Genomic DNA, 21,218 nt, shown 5'->3' with positions numbered 1-21,218 from the left:
GTAAGAACACAATATAAAATCTATAGTGCTAGAACAACCCCTACCGTGAAAAGTGGGTTTAAATTCTACAGGAGGGTCTACAAGTTCATTAGCATACATCAATTCTAAAGACGTAATACTGTCATTAAGAGAATCACCTACTAGGGAATGAGTAAAGTGTGTCAATGGGCAGTCTTTTTCATCTAAAAGGCCGCAATTACCATTTTTATAAGCAGCACACAATGGGACGTTGAAGTCCCCTCCCCATATTATATTACAAGCAGATGATGATTGCTTAGAGCGTTGTTCTTTTATAGACAGAGAAATTACAGAAACAGTTTTCACACAATCTGCTGGAGATAAATTGTTATAAAAATTAATAAAACAATATGACGTACCATTGTTAAAAATAACCAGTAATATTTGGTAATTCAAAGTGGTATGAAGAATGGAGATATTCCTTACTGCCAGGTTATTTGAAATATATACTGCTAAACCTCCCATGGGTCTACCGTGGGTGGTTGGACACGCTGGGGAGTGAAATGTTTTGTAGCCTTGTATATGTAACGGATCAATTGTCCAGGTCTCTTGCAAGCAGATTATCTGGTGAGTAGATACAAATTTCAGCCATGATTCATGTAAGATCTTCGATCGAAGACCTGCTACATTCCAGAATAATACAGATACTTGCAAGGTCGATGGTGTTGTAGTGTTAGGTGCTGGATTTCCTGATTGGGGCAAAGTATAAAAAGAGATGTGGTTGTCAACATTATCAGGATAGGGCAAAACCTCAACACTTTGTTGTAAATGTACATCTGCTATGACCGTTAAATCTACAGTGGGAGGTGATAACACCAGACTGGTAGGTGGAATCAAAGGTGATAAGGGTCTAGGTGGCATAGGTGGTGATAGACCTGAAGAAGGGGGATTCCTGTTACCCTGGTTATTGGCCGATGGTGGTCAATCCACCATCTCCAAACAATCAAATCTATTGTACGTGGGAATACCCTCCAGTCAAAAGATGGCCTAGTGTCTCTGCCTCCTTGACCCGTCCAGCATGCCCAATCTGGTTTTCTATTCCAGTTTCCTACCTGAGTCCAGTTCCACTCTGGACCTGGAGCATAGCGTTTAGCTGGAGGATAGAAGAAAGACAGTCTTTTCGTGCCTATTCCTTCTAAGGATATTTGGGAACCCCCGGAGGAGAAAATATATTCGACCGTTTGGGGATCTTCAAAGTTTATTATTACACAATCTCCGGGAATAGTTTTGAACTCTTTCCCTACCCATGGGACCCTACGAACTGAAATAACTCTGTTATTGGCATAGGAAGGAAGGGGCCTATTGGTTGATAGCCAATGTAGCACTTTATTTTTTAATGACCATCCTGGTTCCTCTGAGTTTAAATGCAACTCAGGAACCCCAGTCATGATAATGACAAATGGGGTTGCTTCTGGGGGGAGATGGGCTGGGCGAGGTCCATTTCGTCTAGTGTTATAAGCAGCGTTTTTGGTTGCTGGTGTTTTTGTTGAATTCGTTGCATGGGGTACTGTACTAATGGGGACTGGTGGCGAGGGCGGAGCTGAGGGAGATGGTATTACGAGGCTCCTTTTTGCAGCGGTAGTTGGTAACGTTTGCTGCACAGTTGAACTTGACGGTTTTTGGTGGACTACCGCTGTGGTAGTCACAGATTTATGTGCTTGGGGTGTTTGATGGGTTGTTACTGGCCCTACCTTATTAGCTTTTGGATTAAATGTTTGGGCCACAGAAAGAGTAGGGGTGGGGAATGAACTCTTCTTAGTGTTTAGATCAGATATTAATGTTGCTAGTGTTTTTTCGATTTTAGACAAAGATAGCTCAATAGGTTTCATGTATGATTTAATAAGTGCCTCTAAAGAGACCAATATATGGGTGTCATGAGTGCAAGGGTCCCGCCCACTGCCCACATTGCCACTAGTAGTAGGATTGAAGATGTCGGATGAAAGGTTTATAATATCTGTCGATATAACAGTAGCCTGTTGCTGGGGTAACGATGGTTGACTTATACATTGTTCAGCTATAGGAGATTGGGCAATAAGTTGAAACTGGGATCCCTGTCGAATCTGGGAATTGTTTTGAGGTGATTTCTTTTTCCCTTTACTCCCCTTTCTATTTTTTGGTATAGCTCCTTCCCATTGACCCCTAGTGTTGGGAGAAAGGAAATCCTCCTGAGTTGGATTTGTGAAGAGGGTCGGGGTTCTCTCGATTGATAGGGGTGATTGGGGTAAGGAAGAGTGTGATAATTGCGTGGCTGAAAGATCAATGGACACTGATAGATCTACAGTGCCCGGGGCCATATTGGTCGCTAGTAGTGCGCCAGGTTCTAAGTTGCGTAGTGGAGTTTTAGCTGCTGCCAATAGTCCCAGAGAGGAACGCTTAGCTGTGGCTAAATCTTGGGAGACCCTCCTTTCTAGCAAAAGGACGCCTTGATTTATGGCGTCGTTTGCTTTTGCGATGAACTGATCGATTGGGCCTATTTTCTGAGCAGCATGGGAAGGTTTGCTGCTTCTGGTAGTTCTAGGTGACATGCTTACAGTAAGGGTGAACAAAGTTCTAATGTCCGATAATGAACACCGTAACACAACAAAGAATTAACAGGTGATATATCACTAGGAAGGGGAATTGATGAACTGTCAATAGGGTGGCCCAGTCCAGTCTTAAACTGGCTTAAACGGGCCCGCCCTTGGCCCGGGCTTCGCCCGGCGTCCCGCGAGACGGTGATGATGCTGCTTTTGAGCGCCTCCTGGCGCTAGCAGGTGACGCGGCAGAGCGCTGGGGCTTCTGGGGGTTGTGGTGCAGTCCTCGCTCGTCTCCGCTCGGCGGCCCCGCTCAGATGACAGGAGAGCGAAGGGCGGCGGGAGACAAGCAGTAGGGGGTCCACGGGTGACACAGTTATCCCCAGGCAGTAAACACAGGAAGAATGGCAACACAGGCTTCAACTGGTCGGCAGGCAGAAAGGTTTCCCCGGTACTCAAAACTGGTAGCACTGGAGAATTGGGGCAAAGAGCATGAACCGCTGATTGAATGACCACATTGGCATATGTTCACCTACATCTTGAAAATTAAATAAATGATAACATTTAGCTGGGAACCAATGAGGGAATGATTATCTTCACTTACTTTATCTTGCGCGAGATGGTCTTCACAAACCTTTAGGCCCTCTTCAGGTCTAGGGCTGAAATCCTTCAAGGCAAAGAACTGGATTTAATAGGCTTACTCTCCTACACTGTTTCGTAGGGCTGAAGAATGCAGACCTTCCACACTCCTTGCCAAAAGGTCCTGCAACTTTATTGGCTCTCGTTATATGCGCATTTCCAGGATCCCACATTGTAGAGGAAGATCCAGGAACTTGATTGCGTAATCATGATGCCCCAGGGGGGAGAAACTGATCCAAACCAGGCACTGGAGGATTGATAGATATTGTCCCCAAATGACAGACTTCTGGGGAGACTCCTGTCACAACTTTTGCAATTTTCATGTTATCATAAGAAATGACGGATAGTCGATAGACATATCTCCTGCATGGCCAATAACCAACCACAATCTCTCCCGGCTTTTAAGACCTTTAATCACTGCTGAAAATTCTACAATAACAACTCTTTAATAAATTATACATGCACAAACCCTAATGGAGAAGTTTAGCGACGGTTAGGTATGTTTCAAAGGCGCTTCAAAATGTTCAGGTAGGTTCTGTGGTGAGGTACCTTCAGATGCCAGAAGTATCGCCCAATATCATAGAAATATTATCTGACATAAATATTGTGTCCTAAATATTGTTTACAAAAATGTGGTACCATTGGGTGTAGAATTTCAGTTGTAACTCCGATTAGACAACATTTTTGTAAATGATAATTCGGTCATCATTTATTGCGAAAAAACATTCTGACAACGATATTCAGATACGTCACCCATATGCCACAGATTTCACCCCATCTGATTTGGCTGAAGTGCCCATTGTGACAGAACTAAAATCCCCATTAAAATCCTGAATAGGATACATTTTCTTTGTTTTTTTTATTTCCCAGGAGTGTGCCTCCAATGGAGACATGACTGGAGCACTAGTGCGGATGGAACAAGTATCTGGTGCAGCGTAACTCCTTTGGAAGAGGAAAGCTGAGTATCATGGAATCCCAGATTTACTCAGATACTCTCCAGCTTCTTTCTGTAAATAAACCTGTGAGCTCACTTAGCTGTTTGTTTATCAAACTTCAGATCATGTTCTGGAAAGTTTGGCTTGGTTTCATCATTGGTCCCTATGTCCCTCAGCAACCCTTTTTTTTTTTTTTTTTTTTTTTTTTAAACGGGCCAATACCCTCAGCCTTCGTGACCATCTTTTGCAAGAGAGTGGCAGTCTAGGATCATAGGATCCAGGAGTAGGCAACATGGAAGATGAGCAGGGGAGTTCTACCAGTGATGGCAAAAGTGCTTCCTCTTGTGCCTCAGATTCTTCGACACATGTTTCCAAAGAAGCCAGTGGAGTTATCCAGATAGTACCCATCCTCCCTCTCCTTACCATGACATATAGCCACCATCTGTCACTAATGATAGTGGTCCAGCCCTTGAAATATATACCGGTGTTGGCTAATCCCTCGATTCGAGTGCTTATCACAACAAAGCTGATTTTACTCCAGGGAGCTCAACAAAGAGGACTGCTGCACCCACATCAGCAGCCTGCCATGGGAGAATGCACCCACCACAGCCTATAGCCTTAGGCAACATTAACCTGCTTCAGCGTGATGTTCAAAAGTCAGTGGTCCACCCTTTTCAGCAGGGTGTCTGACCCACTACCATGCTGCAGGCTGTTTTAATGGTAGACCCATTGTGTGGCAAAAAAAGCTCCGCTTTGCATTTGTCTTTTTTCCCCTCTTTGTTTCTGGATGCTGCATTCAGGTGGGTAACGGAAGGCGACACAGCATCCTGATGCTACTATGTTCTTCAGCTACACCACATGCCACTACCACAGCTGTAGACTGAGCTGCATGCCCACAACCCAGCCCACCCCAGCAGGATGAGGAAGAAGAATAACAAAAGAGTAGGATCCTCGGCCTGAGGCTATAATGCAACAACGTAGTGCTTCCAGCAGGACATAGAATGAAAAAACAGAGCTAGGTGAAGAAGGTAGTGACCTCTACAGTCTTTCTGTAAGGAGAAGATTTTTGATCAAATATTATACTTAACAATTGCTTATGGTGTGCCACAGGCCTTCGTAGCAGTACTGGAGACAGCAGAACCAGGGCCATCAGAATTGAAGTAAAAACAAACCAAGAGAAAATGGATGATACAATGGAAAATAATGCTTCAAATGTAAAAATGTGCCGATTTTTATTTTTTACTAGGCATGTGATGTTTCAAACAGTTATAAGGGCCTGATTACGATGTCGCCTGACACTGTCTCGGTCCTGGGACAGACCAACCTCTGAACACTGTTCAGTCACATGTTCCCTTTTCCAAATGGAAGCGTCATACGGCCGTAACACAAGATCCCATTGAGAAAAAGGAGGTGCAGTACATCCCTGCACCCCGTGGCAGGCACCCGTGACAGGTGCCCCCTCGGCCCACATCAGGCCGCAAGCACAAGGGGGCCCAGCTGGGGTCCCCAAGCACGCTTTCCAACATGGTTTCCACGTCAGACATGCTGGCATGGAAACCATCCTGGAAACAGTGCATCGTAATCTCAAGGACGGAAAGACCTAGCCTTGAGATTACTGGCTGGCTTCCGACTGGCCGACAGGCTCCTAGAGCCCGCCAGAAGCTAGCCGGAATGACTGGCCGGTTTACTTTCCGACCACCTAGATCATAATTTGGCGGTTGGAAAGTAAACCGCAGTACTGATTACGATGCAGCCCTGAAGGCACAGACCGTCGGTTGGAGCTGTAACGGGCTGCATTGTAATTGGCCTCTATGGATTCAGTCAGTATGCAACGCAGATCTTTAAAACGTTCAGCCGGGCCACATTGGTCAACTTTCCACTTTGTGGAAGAGGTGTGGCACAGCGGCCAGGGTTTCTGACTCAGGACCACAGGGTTCACGGTTCGATCCCCGGCTCCAGGTTAGCCCAGCACCATGTGACTCTGGGCAATAGCTTGCCTAATCTTTCAGACGGCCCCCAACGCCGGGACACCTCCCTGGAGGTAGCTGTGCGCTTTATAAATGCTGGCATTTACATTCCAAGTATCTACGAGTTACAAAGGTAATATAATGACTAGTTTTAATGTAGTCCTTGCTGATAGTCCCTTTTTTGCGTTTCTGAAAGTACTAAGTGTTAATGGTAATATAGTTACCATTTAGCCATAGTTTACACACAGATTTTCTCTTCCACTAAATTGTCTCTGGTTTATTGGCTTATTCAGATTAAAAAACACTTACAACAATAACAACAATCCAACTTTGTAAATAACACAGTTAAAACACTTACAGAACATTAAATACATTTGTGACCAAAGAAAGGTAACCATAAAGTATATTCAAACAAAAATCTCACATATTTACAATTTCTTAAGTTTTAGATAAGTCTGCTAGGCAGAAGTCTAAAAACCACAAAAGAGCTGCAGGAGAATGGAGAGGAAAAGCTCAATGCATATGCATCCATTACAGATTTTATTCTGAAAGCCCTTCAAAGAGGAAAGAGACAGTTTGTCCTACCATAATCGTAGGGAAAAAACATAGTAAAGAGTGGAAATAGGCGGCGTGGCCTAGCCAGCCAAGATGGTGGACGCACCTTGAAAGTGCTCCCGGACCCCTCTGCCATCCGCTCACAATCCGCCCATCCAGACGGCCATCCAGCCCTGAGAATCGTCGCCGCTCCAGTGCTGCATCTCTGGCTGTGTCCCTAGTTGCGAGGAGCCCAATATACCAACGCTATGCCGTTTTTCGGCCGGGGGTGAGTGGTTGATTTGCTCAAACGCTCCGTCCATCATCCGCTTTGTTCGTCCTAAGTTGGCATGGTGTGCCCAGATGTGGGTCCCTTGCTCACTCTGCCACTGGATTAAAGATAGCCTGTCTGATGAGGGTTATGAACCCGAAACCGGTCCCAGGATGCTTGTTTCCGATCCAGGGAAGACATGGCTTGGCAGTTCGGGCTGGACTGTTCCCATGAGGCACAGGGTCAGACTGATTTGCATATGGCCATGTCTGAACTGGGGTGGAGGAGTGAGCTAAAGAATGATGATGGATTAAACCTAGATCAGTTGACCCGGGGTGAGTGTTTAATTTGCTCAAACGCTCCGTCCATCATCCCCTTTGGTATCGCTTTGTTCGCCCTAAGTTGGCAGGGTATGCCCAGACATGGGTCCCTTGCTCACTCTGCCACTGGATTCAAGATAGCCTGGCTGATGAGGGTTATGAACCCGAAACCGGTCTCAGGATGCTTGTTTCCAGTCCAGGGAAGACATGGCTTGGCAGTTCGTGCTGGACTGTTCCCATGCGGCACAGAGTCGGACTGATTTGCATATGGCCATGTCTGAACTGGGGAGGTGGAGTGAGCTACAGAATGATGATGGATTAAACCCAGATCAGTTGACTGGGGGTGAGTGTTTGATTCGCTCAAACGCTCCGTCCATCATCCCCTTTGGTATTGCGTTCGGCCGGCCGGCCAGCTGGCCAGCGGCAGCTCGCACCTAAAATGGCGGCCTCTCAGTTCTAAGCCGCAACGACTGCTGCATCCAGACTGTGCCGCCTGGTCTTCTGTCTGGCTGCCTGGCAGGACGGAGGGCCCCCCCTGGGGTTGGAGCGTCTGGTGGTGGACCGCCGAGTCTGGGGCACCGCCTGTGTCTTCCTCTCTCCATCGCCAACTATGATCCTGTGTGGGCGGCCGCGGGGGCCTGATTCTGCCCGCCGGTGCTGAGGAGGACGCACCTGGGGGCGAGCCGCCCCTCTGCCTGTGCTTGTTGGGGATATCCATAGCCTCTCCTTGGCAACCCGGCGGCGCTACCACAATATCGACTGCCATTTCGAGCAGTGGGGGCTGGAGATTGACGGCGGTCGGCTCCCGATTACTGCGGTGTAACCTGTGACCGGGGGCCCAGCAATCGACAGACCTGACTGGTGAGTCCCAGCTGCGGAGGGGGTCCTGGGTCAGCTGAGGGTAGCCCCCCGTGCGGGCAGCCTGCTGGAGTGTGATGCCGGCCCCCGGGTGGTGCTACTTGTCATCTGGCCCTGCCGTGCCTCCTCACCTTTTGTGCCGCGCAGCCCTTCTTCAGGCCTCCTGAGCCCTGGCACGGATTCCTGGCAGCCCGCTGGGGCTGACTCTGGACTCCAGGCTTGGGGAGGCCTGGAGGGGTGTGTCGGCCTCGTCCATCGTGTGGCAAGAGGACCCCAATGAAGACCCTCTCCCACCCCCTGCCCCCCAGCCTGCCTTTGCCTTGCTCGGGGCCTACTGGTGTGGCGATCCCCCTGGCCTGGCCTTGAAAATTCGTCTCCGACCGCTCCACCTCGAGAGGCAGCGGTGCCGGGGAAAGGGGTATTTGGACGTTTCCATTCAACGGTAAGAGGAACTGCGTGATGGCCTCCCTCACTGTCCCTATGGCCTGTGTTTGCAGTACCTGCTAGGGATCGTGGGCCCTTTCATACGGAGGCCTGCCACGGACCTCGGATCGGCCTCCCAACACGTTGCCTCTGGTTGGAGATAGGGCCCCGGGGAGGTGGAATCGTCCACAAACAGAGTGTTGCGAGGCCTGGAAGGGTGCTTCCTCCACCGGCCCCCTGCTTCTGCCCTGCTCAAGTGGCGCCTGGTGTGGTCTGTGGGCCCGAGCACAGAGGCCCTGCTGCTGTCTTGGGACCGGATCTACGTGCCATGGCCATCGGGGTGCAGTCTTGCCCAGAGGGGTAGAACCGTCCGCACATACAGAGCTGCGGAGAGCTTTGGGAAGGCCTCCTCCTCCACCCCAGTTGCCTTTTTGCTCTTGTGCCTTCCGGGGTTGATCGCTGGCCCCCTGCTACGTAGACCTTCTGAGACGTCCCTCAGGGCCCCCTGCCCTGTTGGGTGGCACCATGGCAGACACAAACCCTCCAAGACCCCGGCCACCGAGACCAAAATTGACCATTTCACCACTACTGACACTGGGGCAACTGGGGGAACAGTGGACAGGGAAGTTCCACCGGCCGCGGACCTGTCTACCATCCTTCAGGCTATCCACACCTCGCAATCCTCCGTGGAGGACAAGATCTTGAAAGTCCGGGTGGACATGACCCTCATCCGGCAAGACCTCTGAAACACCACGGCCCGGATCAAAGAGACCGAATCTCGAATTTCCACAGTGGAAGACGACGTCCAACAACTTAAGGGGCAAGTTGCTCGTCTCCAATCACACACCCAGGAACTGCACCGGCAGGCCGAAGACGCAGAAAACAGATCCCGCCGCAACAACCTTTGCCTGGTGGGCTTTCCGGATGGGGTGGAACAGGGTCGTACCGCGGACTTCATGGAGAAGTGGTTGCGATCCTGTATCCCTGAAGGCTCCCTCTCCCTGTGGTTTGCGATCAAGCTGGCTCACTGCTCCCTTGCTCCTAAACCACCAACGGGAGCGGCACAGAGACCGTCCATAATGCAGATTCTCAACTTTAAGGACTGTGACTCTATCCTGGCTGAAGCCCTCAAACAGCAGCATCTCCGCTATGATCATACGATCATGATTTTCCCGAACTACATTCGTGAGGTCCAGGGTCAGCGCCGCTCGTTTGGCGAAGTCAAGCAAAAGCTACGTGCCCTTAACATACAATATAGGCTCCTCTTCCTGGAACGCCTGCGAGGTGTGTTCTCCAATAAGACCCTATTCGTTGACTCTCCTGAAGAGGCTTGGACTTTGGCTACGGAGGAGCGTTACCTACGACCGTAATCCATCGCCGGGTGGTGCGGATGGTGACTCCTGCCCCCCCGTCCTCGGCGCAACCGCTCACATAGGTGCCGTGGCCAGAGGTGAGCCGGCTCTGACTTCCCTTGGGCCCCTCTTGGCAGCCGACACCACTCCCTGAAGAACCCCTGGTTGTGAGGTGGTCTGGCTCCTCCGGCCGACTGGACCCTGGGGATGCCAGGCCTTTCACTGCTGGACCTCCTAGACACAGATCTTTCACGTAGCCTGATGCTTCTCAGGGACCCTGCTTGAACTCGTCTCTGCCTGCCGGGCCTGGCTCCGCAGCAGGAGGCGGCTTATCGGCTCATCCTTGCTTTCACTCCCACCGGACTTTATTATGTACATCCTGTTACGAGGAGGAGTCCTCCACGCTTCCCCATTCCCTAGCGTTCTAGTTTGGTCTTTTGTTAATTTTTCCACTGTTAGGGCCACAGATGCTTCCGTTCCTGAAGTATAGGGTGGGGGTTGGGTTAGGGTGGGGAAGACCGTTGTCCCGAGTTCTACTCTTTGTTTTTTGTTGCTCCTTTGTTTTGTTGCACCAGCACTCGCATGACACCCTACCTCCACTCCCCTTGGGATACAATAATTCTTCTCTGGGCACCCAGCCAAGCCTCCTGGGGACCCAGCTCATGGCCGAGCTTCCCAGTGGGACTTTACCCCACCACTGAGACCGTCTGCCACTATGTCTGATACACCGCCGCTAGGAGCTTCCCTGCGCGTAATGTACTGGAATGTCAATGACCGCTTCAAGCGCATGGCTGTATTATGATAAGCGCAACGCCTTGGGGTGGAGTTCCTACTGTTACAGAAGACGCACTTGATGGGTAATCACTGCCCGTTTTTAGCACGATACGGGTATGATAGGGTCTGGCATTCGGGCTTCACCCGAGGCTCCCATGGTATGGCGATCCTGGTGAAACTCTCCCTTCCTTTTGTGGCTGCGCGAGTCATCCATGATGCCCAGGGCACCTTTGTGGCCCTGTGTGGCACTCTGAATGGTGACCCCCTCAACCTGGCATCACTCTACTCTCCTCCATCGATGTTAACGACCCTAGCCAACTCCGCTGACCTCCTGACTTCTTTGCCTTTGGGCTCCACTCTCCTCAGGGGTGACTTTAATGCGGTTTCCTCCCCTGACTTGGACACGGCAGGCCCCACGACCCATGGTAGACTTGCGCATGCGAGACAGTTGACGAATTGGTCTGAATCACTGGGTCTCTGCGACACGTGGCGTATCTGGAACCCACACTCCAAGCAGTTCATACATATCTCAGCACCTCATCACACGCAGGTGTGGATTGACACGATTTTCGTTCCCTCGACTGATTGTCTCATGATCCAAGATGTTTCCATCCTCCCTCAAGGTATATCTGACCATTCCCCGGTGATACTTAATATGGGCTCCCCTCCCCCCTCGTCAGACGTGAAGGTTAAACGCTTGGTTCCTTCAGGATAAGGAGTTCTGGAAGGTGGTGGGACAGGAACTCAAGCATTATTTTCTGACTAATGAGGGATTGGTATCTTCACCGGGTACCCTATCGGAGGCTAGCAAGGCCACGATTAGGGGAGTCACCAAGGGCCAGCTCAAGCTCCAGTGGCAGGCGCAATTGGAGCAAATTACCTCGCGAGAGGCACAGGCACTATGCCTTGAATAATCCTCCGCTCAGACGCCTCCGAGGTGAGGCTTCTTGCTCATATTCGTAAGGAGCTTCGGCAGCTTTCACTGGACACTGCTAAGCTCTTCTGGCGCTCATCCGTTGCCAGGGTGTATGGCTGAGGCGACCAAAACGACTCAGTTCTCCACAGACTAGCCACCTACCCCAGGGCGAACCGCATAATCCCTGAAATCATAGCTCAGGATAGATCGGTGTGCCGCTCCCCAGCGGAGATGGCCCACGCCTTTGCCTCATACTATCACCAACTATATTCAGCTAAAACTCCAACTCTCTCTCTAGCTTGTTGGGAGTTGGGAATGTCTGCATTCTTCACCTGGACTCCATTGTTCAGGAGGATCTAGACCACCCCATCACCCAAGAAGAAATTGGGGAGGCGATCACCCTTACCTCCTCCGGCAAGATGCCGGGCCCAGATGGCCTCCCTCAGGAATACTATGCTCTATATCGCGAAACCCTCGTTCCTCGCCTTGCAAGTCTGTTCCGGGAGGCGGCTGAAAAGGGTTCCTTCCCTCCTGAGACAGATATGGCCACCATAGTGGTTCTTCACAAATCCCAGCCACCCTCGCCACAGTGTACGGTCTACCGTCCCCTCTCCCTTATCAATATGGAACTGAAACTGTTTGCCACAGGTCCTCGCCCAGTGGCTCAAACCCCACTTATCCGCGTTATTTCACTCAGACAAATGTGGGTTCATGCCCTCACATGGTACCCAACATTGTCTTCGTAGGATGTCCTTGCCACGATGGGTTATGGACCCTGCTTTCGGGGTCTGGTCTGTGTTCTATAAGCCTGTCCGAGGGCACGTGTCCTGGTGAATGAGAATTTGTCAGAACCCTTCTCGGTCTGTAGGGGAACGAGGCAGGGGTGTCCTCTTTCCCCCCTGCTCTTTGCTCTGGTGATGGAGCCCTTGGCGGCCCTGATACGATCGAGGGGGCACATGCAGGGTTGGGAGTGACCCAACTCAGAGACTGACAAGATCGCCCTTCACACGGACAATGTCCTCATTTACTTAGCGGATCCCGCCCTGTCAGGTCCCCATTATCTCAGTATCCTACATTTCTTTGAGCAGGCCTCCAGCTGAACCCCAACAAGTCGGTCCTGGTTCCTCTCCACATGTCTAGAGAATGGTTTGTTCAAATACCTGGGGATATGGGTGACTCTACTCCCCGACCGCAGCTGGGCCCTCAATGTTACTCCCCTAGTAAAGAAGGCTAAGGCAGACCTCCAGAAGTGGCAGACGCTGCCCCAGAACCTCATGGGGAGTGTTACCCTCTTTAAAATGATGATTCTCCCCAGGTTCCTTTACGTTCTTCAAAACACCTCCCTCTGCTTCCCGAGGGCGAGGTTCCGAGATCTAGATAGCATGGCCTCTAAGTCCCTTTGGGGGAAAGGGAGGGCCCGCCTGGCTCTGAACGTCTGTAGGATTCCTTCCTTCAATGGGGGCCTGGGGATGACCCTCTTACATCTGTACTATTTAGCCACGCGCCTGCTATCCATTCACGACTGGTTCAATGGGGGCTGGTCTGATCTGGCATACAGGCTTGAGTTAAGTGAGTTGGGCTTGATCAGGGTCCAGTCTATGCTGAATGGGGATCCTATTACGCCCCGATTGCCAGAGGTGACGCGTTCCGCGCTGCTGGCCTGGCGGGCCGCACTGTGACACACTAAGTGGACACATAAACTGACCCAGTGCACAGCCCTGTGGCAGGGTACCTGGCCCAAGGAGTTCAATGGGCTGCAGGGTTTCCGATCCTGGGACCTTATAGGAATTTCACAATTGGGAGATATGTGGGTAGGCGACCATATGCGTTCCTTCAAGGACCTTCAAACTAGACACTCCCTGCATCAGTCACAGTTTTACAGGTACCTACAGTTGCGCCCTGCTCTTCAAGCACACCTCACGACAGGCACACGGCTTTCTGACCATAGCCCGCCTGAGGAAGAGATTATGCTGGGGAACCTGGGGAAGGGTGGCATTTCTCGCATCTACCGAACATTGATCAATAACACCCCAACATCTCTATATCGGCTACGTGCTCAATGGGAGGCACTCTGGAGGAGGAAGACTGGCGTAATGCCCTTATGGCCCCCAGGACAGACACCGCCTCTGCTAAGTTGCGTATGGTACAGCTATACTATTTACATGCAGCCTACCTGACCCCTGTGCGCCTTCATAGAGCAGGATTTCACCGACCCCCGCTTGCACTAGATGCAGCCATGAGCCCGCTGATTTCTTCCATATGGTTTGGATCTGTCCACACTTGACGCAGTTCTGGGGGACATTGAGGAGGAACTCAAAAAAATACTGGGGTGGGAAGTCCCACATGATCCAAAACACACGATTCTAGGCATCATGGACGGATGGAAGGGTCTAAAAGCAAGAAGTTGTTTTTTTCTATGGCAATGTTGGTGGCTAAAAGGGATATAGCGGCCTCCTGGAAGTGCCCTGACCCCCCCCCCAAGCTTTGGGCGCTGGCGGACCGGGGTCGAATGGTGTGCCACGCAGGAAAAAACCATGTATGAGGCACACAGTTGTCCTAAGAAATATCGAAGGGTCGGGGGAAGTGGTTAGGGGGAATGGTTTAGTCTCACGGGGAATGTTCAAATGTATATCGCTTTGTATCCATCCGTCTCTGTAAAATGGGTCAATCAGAACGTTGATTATACTCCTGTGTTATCTTGGTGTCGTGATGAATGGCTGGTGTTTTCTGTCAAATCAATGAAAATGTGTTTATCAAAAAAAAGAGTGGACATATGGTTTAATCTCATCTTTCTGGAACAAACTGACTCCTGGTTCTGGTATAGCATTACTCAGTTTCTTCATCACATTGCTCATTGATAAAGCTCAAAATTAAAATTTTACATATAGCAATACAGCCTTGGGTTGTTGAGAATGGTAAAGGAGCTCCAAATAATGCTCACAGCCCCTGATTGTTTCATTAACATCTATAAGAGAGTCCAGACTCAAGGACACAATCCATTCGCAAAAACTCGTCAACATATCTGCCTCTAGCATGTAGGGTGGCAGGCGAGATCCAAATATCTAAGTTATGGCATAGACGTATGTTTAAATCAAGTTAATTATAACTTTCAAGTTATATTCACCATCACCAGCATGCACTACATGCTTCTCCTGAATAAAGATATAACTGTTATTTCCAGATCTTGCATTCATAAGGTGGTCTGGCCAGGTCTCTTATGCCCCGAACTCATTACGCAGACTCCATTATTAACAAGATCTTGCCTATGGAAGACCTATTGGCTTTGTCAGTTTATTTTTGCCATGTTATACACCAGTTGATACAATTTAAAAACATGTAACTTACTTTGGCTTTCCCGAATTGGAGAGGAAGGGAGAATTACACAGAATGCGATCAAAATGAGGACGAGTTTATAAAAATTTAAAAATTGTGATGTTATGTGGCTCTGAAAGCAAACAACGATTTAGGGAGTGGCGAGCTCAGCTAAGCAATTGCCTATGCAATTTTGTGTAACAGTTTGATAGCCTAGTGGAACAGCTTCATGCAATATTGGGGCCATGTTTTCCCCAAGCCATGATTTAGTTACGAAGAATAAGTCTGGTTATGTGTATGTCAATAGTTCGAATAGGCCACCAAACTCACAAGCCACTTTCTGGAGGCCAAACATAGTCCGTCGGATTTCCAATGGACAGTGTTGGAACAGCCATTTATTCCAGACCATGTCACTGACATATCGAAATACCTATTAATCAGAGAGCAAAGATGGGTTTTCAGGTTAGGCAGTGACAAGACTGGATTGAACGATGAGATTCCATGGTCCTCTCTGTGAATAGCAATTTGATCATATCTAATGTTGAAGCAACTAACATTATTATCTTACTACAGCAAAGTAGCCCACACAAAGAGAGCGTTCCATCAGAATAGACACAGCCATAAGACCTTTCTTGCGGGTTCACAAATTATAATCTAGCCACTGCGAGATAAAAGTGTATTCCTCCACCGATACACATTTTCATGCTGACTGTATGCAGACTAAGTGAATGTCAATAACGTTTTATTAACCCCTTCCATGCTCATGACGAGCTCAGCTCGTCATGCAGTACACTGGTCGTGTGCTTATGACGAGCTGACCTTGTCATGAACAATGGGTTTTTGCAATTTTCAGCACTCAGGGTAAAATCTGCACAGCAGTAAAGGTGTTAAAAGCTTAGGACCATCATAGGTTTTCATCCCTATGATGTCCTACACTCTTCTGTTCAGACAGTAAGACGAGTGGCACCCATTTTTGGATTGCTGTACATCCCAACTGTTATGTCTTTATCCAAACCCAAGGCTTCTGTGTCGTTTGCTTTTCTTACTTCGACACTTTTCCACTTTTCAAAGAGATAACAATCTAAAAAAAAAACACTGTTGTCTGAACTACATCTACGTTCTTTCCCAGTAAGTGAAATTGATTAAATACTATCAACATGTTATTTATCAACTCACGCCTAGACCATATTTGAAAGGCTCCAGCATGACCATACAAGACGTGTGCTTGCGAGATCACGTGATGCGTCACTTATGATTCGGTTATTTCCTCCCTGTAAGCTTACTCGCTTTACTCCTTTTTAACTACAAACGGCTTAATATTCTAAAAGAGGGCAACCAAATATTAATACAATTAATGAAGGATGGTATGGCAATACACTGAGTTAATTGAAACTACAAATTCCAAGCACGACCAGACAAGACACGTGACCGCGGGATCACGTGATGCGTCATTTACAAGTTGGCTACTTCCTACTCGAAAGATGACTGGCTCTCCTTCCTTTGTAAAAAACGTCTTGCTATCTAAGAAAAGACGGCCCCCAAACATCATAACCATGGTAGATGGTTCGGAATAATATCGCAAAACTCAGAACTACATTCCTAGTCACGTGGTGTGATCACGAGACGCACTGATGGCCAATCAGCGCGCTCCGCAAATAAAAACGCCCGGGACTGTCCGCTCGGGTACCTCCCCAAGTCGGCTCAGACGCCGGCGAGAAGTACCGACGGACAGGTAAGGGCGCCATTCCTCCGCTAAGCTTTAATCTACTGCACTGGTTATTCTTGTAGCGCGATACGGGGCAAGATCAGGGCACATTTTAGTGGCTCACACCATACCGCGCTAACTTTGTGTCAAAGGTTTTTAAAGTGTCTGTAGCTTAGCTTCCATTTACTGCACTGGCTATTCTGGTATGCGCGATACGGGGCAAGATCAGGGCACAGTTTAGTGGCTCCCACCATGCTACGCTAGCTTTGTGTCAAAAGGTTTTTTAAGTGTCTGTTGAAACTTGCGACCCAAGCTTCTCTCCCGTAATCATGGGGGCCAGACAGCTACCAAGAGTGAATGGCACGATGTCGCCAACGGGGTAAATAATGATGAAAGTTTGCTTTGTATCTTATTCTTTCGATCTCACTTTGTAAAGTGGTTACGTGAATGACTATCACGTGAGCTCTATGTCACTACTACTCAAGATCATCAACGAAAGATTGGCATGACATGTTTTGATATATTTACCTATACATTCAGATCAAGAACACCAGACTCCCACAATAATCACAGACTCAAGTGTGCCCCATTACAGAGTCTATCAGTTAATCAATGTAACAGTATTCCTGAACATGACCATGAGGGATTATGTTATAGGGATTGAATGAGAGGCTTTTTACTCCTAATGTACAAGCAGCCAGGTGGGAAAGGGACATTTAATGGTGTTTCATGTGCTTTTCCCCCTGATTTTAGAGCGGTGCTTCCTCTCCCTGAGCCGCAGCCAGGTGAAGTGAGGCTCTTTCCTCCTGCGCAATAGGTAAGCAGGGGCTGGATTACATCTAAGTGACAAAATAATACATGATGTAACGACAATTGAATTTGAATGTGAGCAATGTGCCACAGGGATTAACTTTTATTGTAACATCAGGAGGTTGACACCATTAGACACCTGATTATCTACCTACACCTTTATTAGAGCTGCATGTCACAACATAGTAACACTTGTTTTTTCCTTCCCAGTGACCAATCAGTCCATGTGCAGGAAGGAATCAATAGACACCTGGGATTCAAGGTGATTACGTCTTTATTCTTCTTTTTTCACCATTTTATTTCACATTTGCACATTGCAGTAGCACTTATTAACAAAGGTCCTGAGGATGGCAAGGACAATTAGGTCAATTTTTGCTGAAACATGTCGACCTATATTACATCTGAGCAGATATTTGTTTAAGACTGCTTTTGGTTGCTCTGGTTTTTTTAACATTGGAGGATTGAGTAAAATAAAAAAATACAGTGTTACTCGTTCACCCAATTTTAATTCACTTTCTTTCACACTCGCATGCACTGCAATTTTGTCACCCATCAGATTAGACTACCAGTCAATATCCGAAGGACCGCACGGTGAGTCATATTTTGATGTAGGACATTCTATCTAGTCCTCTTGCATCATTTATGTCTCACATATGGGAAGATCCATAAGGTGTCCCAAATAATGAAGGGCGGTACCGTGTGGTGACTGATGGGTATCCTTATCTCTTAGGATAATTCCAGGACTAGATACACTTTTTCTTTATCCTGGTCTGTTTTTCGCACTGCATCTTGTAAGGTAGTAGGTTCATTGTATTTAGACCCATGGATACTCTTTTTGTGATATAATAGTTTGAAGATGACATATTAATTTTTGGACATAACATGAATATTTATCAATAGTCAGTTTAAAGAAGAGTTTGAACTTGGTGTAATTTTGTGCTGCGGGAGAGTGAGCATTGTCCTTGGAGGCTAAAGGTGGTGAACTATTGCGGATTTTATTTGTTATACCAGGACATAAAATGTGTGTTTTTTGGTTGTTTTTATCCTCGTCACACAGACTAAGAAAGCATTTTATAGTGTATGTGTGTGTTGGTGGTGAGGAAACTGGTTGAAATTGAGGGTGTGGCTGTGTCATCTTTGAGTAGTAACGTTGTCTGATAGATAAGTAGAAGCAAAGTTATAAAGAGTGGGGTGGAGATGCTTTCTTTTTGCGTATGTTGAAGGTTTATGGGTGAAAGGTGGCCGCTGCATGCCATTGAGTTGATTTATAATGCTATCTGTAGCATTCTCATGCTTCCCGTTGTAGAAAAATGTTATGACAAATAATTAGTTATTCAAAGCGTACTGGCATCTTTTTTTATATGTTTTATTGTTATTTTCAAAGTCACGATACCAATAGTTACTTAGGAAAACACATTATTTCAACAAAGAAACATCACTCGTAATATCCCCACCCCCTGGCTCTAACATAGTCACAATGCAATGTGTGAGTACTGTACAGTGTTGCTGATTCCCCATGGCAGAACAAAAAATAAAGGTCTGCATATAACCTTTGCATGGAATATGGCGGAAGTTATTGTAAAATCTCTATTGTCACCATGCCATCTCTGTATCTGCATCAACGCACTCCTCTAAGGGGGCAGCTTATCAGGAGGAGCCAGCAGTTCAGAAAGCATCGCTGCCCAGACCTGCAGGTCATTCACCAGTTTCTTGTCTATACAAGTTTTTCCCACTCGACCATATCTCTCAGCCAGTTAGGACGTTTTGGCGCGATTGTTGACAACCACTCTATAGCAAATCTGTGCTTGGCCAACACCCCGAGGCCGCGCTCAAGGATGTGAGAACTGCCTCCCAGTATTGGTCTATATTTGGACACCCCCCAACACATGCACAATCCGCTCCCAGTCTTTTGCAGCGGGGACACCTGCAAGAGCGCGCCGGATATATAGCATGAAGCCTACTGGTGGACGTGGATTTCACTCCCTCATGTATTCCCTCCCAGTCTTTTGCAGAGAATGGCCCCTCTAAAATCTCTTGCAATTTGTCCTGTACTGAAAGCTCAGCCACTGGAGCACTCCTGCCTCGGAGCCCTATAGATTTGTAAGATCTACCTCCTACTGTTTGACATAGCCAACAGTGTTTCCAAAGTTTGGGATGTCTGTGGGATCTCCGGAAAAGATGGCTATATCCCACGTGTAACTTCCACTATTTTAGCGAACTGAAGGAATTGTCCCGTTCCAAGTTGAAATGTATCAATGGCATCTGCAAGGGTAATGAACCTATCATTTGGGTATAAATCCCACAGAGTTTCAAAAGTCAACCGACCATTTATCTACTGACATAGACTGTTCAATAAGTTTAAATGTGCGCAATGCCCAGATGCTCAAGTCGGGTGCAAAGCGAGCTCTCCTCAGCTCTATCTTAACCGCCCTCTCCCATGCCCCACATACCCGTCAGATCCAAAAGGTAAAGTAATCGTTGCTCTTCCCCCAACATTAATAGCTCGGTCAATGGACCCCTATTGCAGGTGCCGCTCAGCAGTCTGTGCTCCCAGTTCTCTTGGTCGTCCAACCAGTTCACCACGTACTACAGATGTTCTGCGAAATAATAAACCTCCAAGCAGGGCAACTCAAACCTCCCTTTCACCAGGGGCGCTTGAGTGGCCAAACTAACTCTTTCTCCCATTGGCCATTAACAGTTCCACTATCAACCTATCGAGGTCCAGAAAGAACTTCCTATGGATTGTAAATAGGGTCCCCTGGAAAATATACAAACACCGGGGTAGTATTAACATCTTCACCAATGCCAACTTCCCCATCAGGGAAAAGTGTAGGGTATTCCAGAATTTTACTGTAGGTCTCATTCCATCCATCACCCTACTTATATTTACATTTTCAAACTCCCCAGCCTCATGCGTAATCCTTATCCCCAGATATCCTACTATCTCAGTCACCCTTGGGAGATCCAGCTGCTGCAAGTCCTGCACCCACCCCCCAGCAGCTCCAGTGGGAACAGTTTTGATAAAGTGCGATTCACACGTAGCCTAGTAAGTTCGCCAAACTCAGCGAGGACCAACAATATGATAGGGACTGAATAAGTCAGGCTGTTCAAGTATAATAAAGAATTGTCTGCATATTGGGAAACCACGTAAGTAGTCACCCCGATGCGTATCCCGACCCCTGCAATATATCTCACAATCTGCATGCCAAAGGCTCCATCGCCATGGCTAAGAGCGGGGGCAACATGGGGCAACCCTGCCAAGTCCCCCGGCTCCGTTCAAAACACCTCAACACCATGCCTCCCACCCATACTCTTGCAGAGGGGGCATAGTATAACAGTTGCACCCATTTAGTGTAGGTCCCTCCGATGCCAACCATGTGCACTACCTCTCAAAGAAACTCCTATGACAGGGAATCAAAAGCCTGCTCAGTGTCCAGTATCACAAGCACATTCTGGTCATCCTGTAGGTTCGGGAAGTGCATCACCAAGGACAGTCTCCTCAGATTGCAAATAGTGTTCCTGCATGGGTTAAACCTGCATTAATCTTCTGTGATCAGTTGGGGCAGGTACTCAAACAATCGTGTGGCCAATATTTAACTGACTATGTTCACATCTATATTAAACATTGACAAAGGGCGGTAGGAGGTCACCATTGTGTCAGGCTTGGGAAACATACCTATAAGTGCCTCTCTCATAGAGGCAAAGAACAACCCCCTTTCTGTATGATTCATTAAATACCTCCAATTACCGATCGGTTTATTCCCCCACCCTGCATTGATACATTTTGGCAGGCAAGCCGTCCCCTCCGGGGTCTTTGGCTGTCTTCAAAGACCTTACTGCTGCCATAAGTTCTTCCTTAGAGATGGGGGCG

The 21,218-nt window shown here is 48.1% G+C and overlaps 1 long non-coding RNA gene across 1 annotated transcript in view; it reads left to right on the top strand.

The window, feature by feature from the left end:
* The window catches only part of LOC144782871 (uncharacterized), a 32,230-nt gene extending 11,977 nt beyond the window's left edge, over window positions 1-20,253 (top strand). Inside the window, exons 2-3 of the long non-coding RNA XR_013601292.1 lie at window positions 17,291-17,354; window positions 17,558-20,253. This is a non-coding gene — a long non-coding RNA (uncharacterized LOC144782871). The remainder of the gene's footprint in view (window positions 1-17,290; window positions 17,355-17,557) is intronic.
* The last annotated feature ends 965 nt before the right edge of the window (window positions 20,254-21,218 follow it).

Source organism: Lissotriton helveticus, chromosome 9 (assembly GCF_964261635.1).
Source record: "Lissotriton helveticus chromosome 9, aLisHel1.1, whole genome shotgun sequence".
Lineage (NCBI taxonomy): Eukaryota > Metazoa > Chordata > Amphibia > Caudata > Salamandridae > Lissotriton > Lissotriton helveticus.
Note: the sequence above shows the minus strand (reverse complement) of the source record. Positions and strands in the feature narration are given on the sequence as shown.